The following is a 4,828-nucleotide window of genomic DNA, read 5'->3' on the forward strand; positions in this document are numbered from 1 at the left end:
GATTAAATAAAAAAACATCCTCAGCAATCTACACACAAACCCCATAATGACAAAGCGAAAACAGATTTATAGTCATTAATAGTCATTATTAAAAAACTAAATACAGAAAAACCTTATTTACATAAGTAATCAGACCCTTTTCTATGAGACTCAAAATTGAGCTCGGGTGCATCAAGTTTCCATTGATCATCCTTGAGATGTTTCTACAACTTGATTGGAGTCCACCTGTGGTAAATTAAATTGATTTTACATGATTTGGAAAGGCACACACCTGTCTATGAAAGGTCCCACATTTGACAGTGCATGTCAGAGTAAAAACCAAGTCATGAGGTTGAAGGAATTGTCCGTAGAGCTCTGAGACAGGATTATGTCGAAGCACAGACCACAGGTGGGAGAACCTTCCAGAAAGACAACCATCTCCGCAGCACTCCACCAATCAGGCCTTTATGGTAGAGTGGCCACACGGAAACCACTCCTCAGTAAAAGGCACATGACAGCCCGCTTGGAGTTTGCCAAAAGGCACCTAAAGAATCTCAGACCATGAAAAACAACATTCTCTGGTCTGATGAAACTAATATTGAACTCTTTGGCATAAATGCCAAGTGTCACGTCTTGAGGAAACCTGGCACTATCCCTACAGTGAAGCATGGTGGGGGCAGCATCATACAGTGGGGATGTTTTTCAGCGGCAGGGACTGGGAGACTAGCCAGGATCGAGGGAAAGATGAACGGAGCAAAGTACAGAGATATCCTTGATGAAAACCTGCTACAGAGCTCTCAGGACCTCAGACTGGGGCAATGGTTCACCTTCCAACAGGACAACGACCCTAAGCACACAGCCAAGACAACGCAGGAGTGGCTTCGGGACAAGTCTCTGAATGTCCTTGAGTGGCCCAGCCAGAGCCCAAACTTGAACCAAATCAAACATCTCTGGAGAAACCCKAAAAATAGCTGTGCAGCAATGCTCCCCATCCAACCTGACAGAAACTCCCCAAATAAAGGTGTGCCAAGCTTACCCAAGAAGAATAGATGCTGTAATCGCTGCCAAAAGTGCTTCAACAAAGTACTGAGTATTTTTTATAAATGAGCAAAAAAAAATGCAAACACTAGAGGTGCAGGTGAACGTGCTACATTTAGGGTCAGGTGTGAGTGAGAGAGAGCGAAACAGAGAAAGAAGGAGTGAGAGAGAGATAGAGAGAAAGGAGGAGAAAGAGTTTGTGCAGTATTCCACTATGTTTGTGTGGTGTTTTCTTCGGGGTGTACAGTATGGAGCAGAGGGGGGTTGAGGAAAAGCTGATTACTTGAATATGGGGAGGAGGGGAAGGGTATATGGAACAGGCTGAACTGATGGACGAAAAGCCTTGTCGTRAGAAGAGGAGGGGCTTGTGTGGAAAGGGGCGGTCCTACTGTACTCATAATATGAAGGGGACATGTATATTTACCCAATATCTTGCTCATTGTTTAGTCAAACCAAGCTGCAAGGATACCGCTGAAGACCTGAAGACCAGAAAGGACATTTTTTATTGAGGTTCAGTTTTTGGGTGGGAGACACAGTTGTGTGTTTTTCAACCAGTTTTAATTGTGCGTTATAGGATGCTCTGAGTCGGGTCTCACCTGTAGGCAAGGAAGSAGTGAAAGACGTTTTAGTTTTGTTTCAAAACGAATATTTTGTGACAGAAGGGTTCTTTCGCAGTATGTCACTGGAATACGCCATTCTTGTTCACTAAATGGACTATTGAATACCTGTTACTTATTTGGTTATATATTTTCAACAATACGTTTTATTTTTTAACAATTCAAATAGATTACCTGTGAAATATCACAACTTTGTTACTCAAATTAGACAGTCGCGTTAACGGTCAATACGAGATAAAAAAAAAAAAAGCTGTTATCTCATGTTTTTGTTTTCGTTGCCCGCAGTGCAAATTAGGCATTTTTCGTATTTTATAAACTGAGGTAGGCGAGCTTGTTGCAATTTCCTTAGCGCTCAGGTAGTGCGCGAGCGCAACATTCTAACAGCAAATACATTGGTATTCTGGACAACAGCAACATGAGAATACAGGTTTAAAAACTTAGTTTACATAACGTGTAAGTGCACTGATTTATTGTTATATAAATTAACTATTTGTGGCAGTGTGTTGCCCATAACATCTGAAGGCTCAATTAGATCCTCGAGGTGTTGAATAGGCTACACCAGAATACTGCAACAAGTAAACAATTACTTGTATCTAATCATCCTCGACACCTTTGGGCGAAGTGCTGTGAAGTGTGCTGTGTGGTCTTACCGAAGCACCCTACGTCCAAGTGCTCTTTAGCTATCAATTTAGAGCGACCACAGGCATAGCTGCAGCAGCAAGTGTCACAGCGAGGACTGAACAACTCTATCACCAAAATGACGAACGGACCAAGGCAACGGGGCAGCGTAGCCGCGTCTGGCGGGGATGCTGTCTCCGAGTCCGGGAAGGAGTCCGGAGGAGGGGTGGCTCTGAAGAAAGAGATCGGCCTTGTGAGCGCCTGCGGAATTATTGTTGGTAAGTGTCAAAAATCAAACATTGGAATGGATAATGTCTCTAATAATGTTCATGCTATTTGCAAAGGCTGGTTTGCGAATAAGTTATTAATAGGCGTAGTTAATTTTGAATAATAGCCTACTGTGACCCACCTGAGCTTTAGGTACACTGACTCAAAGAAAGTGTGTGTGTGTGCGCGTGCGTGCGTTTGTGCATAACTAGTAGGAAAAGCAGTGCTATGAAAGTGAATTGGACTGACCACTGCTCAGAGTAGCTGAGAGCTGCTTTTAAGTATGGCATAAACATTATGAATAAGATTTGGTTTGGGTAGCATAAGGTCGCTCTCCCACTTACTCAAAATGGGACCTTATTAGTGGATKATTTTAAACATCTTCTAATGTAGGCTAATTATCGTTGATGGCTATTGCATCACTTCAGCGGTTACCAGTCATTCAATTCAATTCATTCTCTATCTCGCTGTGAGTTCATTAGTCAGTTAATCAGCAACACTTTGATCATCTCTTTAATCTTCAGTCCAAACTGAAACTGTCAGGACATTGTCTCCATGATTGCTGTAAATGAAGATGTCTGAGCTCTGAGCTGTAATTTCAAGAAAAAGCAACACTTCGTCACATTTACAATTTCTTTGTAGTTCCAAATAATTACACCACTTCGTCACATTTACAATTTCTTTGTAGTTCCAAATAATTACACCACTTCGTCACATTTACAATTTCTTTGTAGTTCCAAGTAATTACACCATCATTACCATTAGCAAGTGAAAATCCATGTTACCACCGAACTAGGCTTATATCATTTGTAAATCTGTTTACCAATACTTATGATCAGAGCCATCTATATGACTTAGTTTATGCTTAGTGAAAGTGATCATCCCAATATTCAAACACATCAGGGCCGGACTTTTTTTTACAAGGCGCATGTGTATGCTGCATCAGTTGAAAAATATAGGCGCGCACAAAGGAATTTAGGAGCAKAATGCAAATAATTTGAGGCGCATATGCGAGTAAAATGGTCGCACTGTAGAGCCCTGCACATACAGTCTATAGATAGATCCTATAGATGGAGTGTAATTGTAAATCACTGTAAAGCCCATCTGAGCTGCTGTGTAGATCGATACACAGACAGAGGGTTTGTTGTTGTGAGGTCCAGGTGAATCCGTGGTTATGGTCTCTGGTCTATGGTCTTTCAACCTTGAGGGAGATGACTCACTCACTGACAGGTTTCCGTGGTAACTGAACTGACTGGATAGACCCAGGGGCCTTTCTGTTTAGAGACAGAGTGGGGGAGAGAGAGAGAGAGAGAGCGAGAGAAGAGGGGTGGTTACAGCTAAAACAGCAAATAAAGCAGAATATTGCACGGTTTAGTAGAAGAGATCCCTTGTCCTTGGAAACTTCTGCACATAGACTCTCCAATCAATATCATTCATTCATCTCAACATAAATACTAGACTCGCCATCATTAAAACAGAACGATTAAAAAACAAAAATGGACACCCTATTCTTAATTAATGCATTATTTGACCAGAGCTCTATGGGCCATGGCCCAAAGTGGTGCACTATAAGGATATGGTGCACTTGGGCACAGCCCTTGTTGTTTTTAAATGGAAAGAGTGAAGAGACTAAGTGTGAATTGCTCCACCCGTCCATAGTTCTTCATTTCCTAACATCATTAACAGTTTACCCACATCATTAACCCCAATCATCAAAGTTAAAAAGAGCAAGCCAATGATTACATATAGCCTACATGTCATGATGACACTCTAGTCTACAGTAAGGTCACTCTTTCACAAACACATCTGGGCCATATTCATTAATGACACCGAAGCAAAATGGTTTGCAACAGAAGACGAAACAAACGTTTCTTATGGCATTAAGTTTAGGTACTGTCGCCCCCTGTTTGAATGTTTTATTCCGTTCTATGCAAATGAACACACCTGATATCTCCTCTTATCTCACGTGAGAGCCTATCGTCAGGATGATAACTCAAACTGCCATGTTCAACTCTCCCTCAGCCTTTGTTCTCTGTTCCATGAAGGGGACTGGGGGGGGGTGGGTATGAGTAAAGGTACAGTCAGTCAGATCTATTGTGAGTCCACCTTCACCCCCTTCTGGGTGAGGGGGGGGGGGGGGGGGGCGAGGGGGCTGAGGGCGGGGAGGAGGGGAGGTGGCCTATCAGAGTCAGCAGGTAGGAGTGACAGTCAGGTGGGTGGATGAGGGGATTGCAGCAGCTCACCACATTCTTCACTCCCCCTCCTCCTTTCATTCCTTCCAACATATTTCATTCTGCATCTCTCTCTTG

The 4,828-nt window shown here is 42.7% G+C and overlaps 1 pseudogene; it reads left to right on the top strand.

Moving 5' to 3' along the window:
* The first annotated feature begins 1,817 nt into the window (after positions 1–1,817).
* LOC112069109 (large neutral amino acids transporter small subunit 2-like) overlaps positions 1,818–4,828 on the top strand; it is a 37,861-nt pseudogene continuing 34,850 nt past the window's right edge.

Source organism: Salvelinus sp. IW2-2015, unplaced genomic scaffold, assembly GCF_002910315.2.
Source record: "Salvelinus sp. IW2-2015 unplaced genomic scaffold, ASM291031v2 Un_scaffold910, whole genome shotgun sequence".
Lineage (NCBI taxonomy): Eukaryota > Metazoa > Chordata > Actinopteri > Salmoniformes > Salmonidae > Salvelinus > Salvelinus sp. IW2-2015.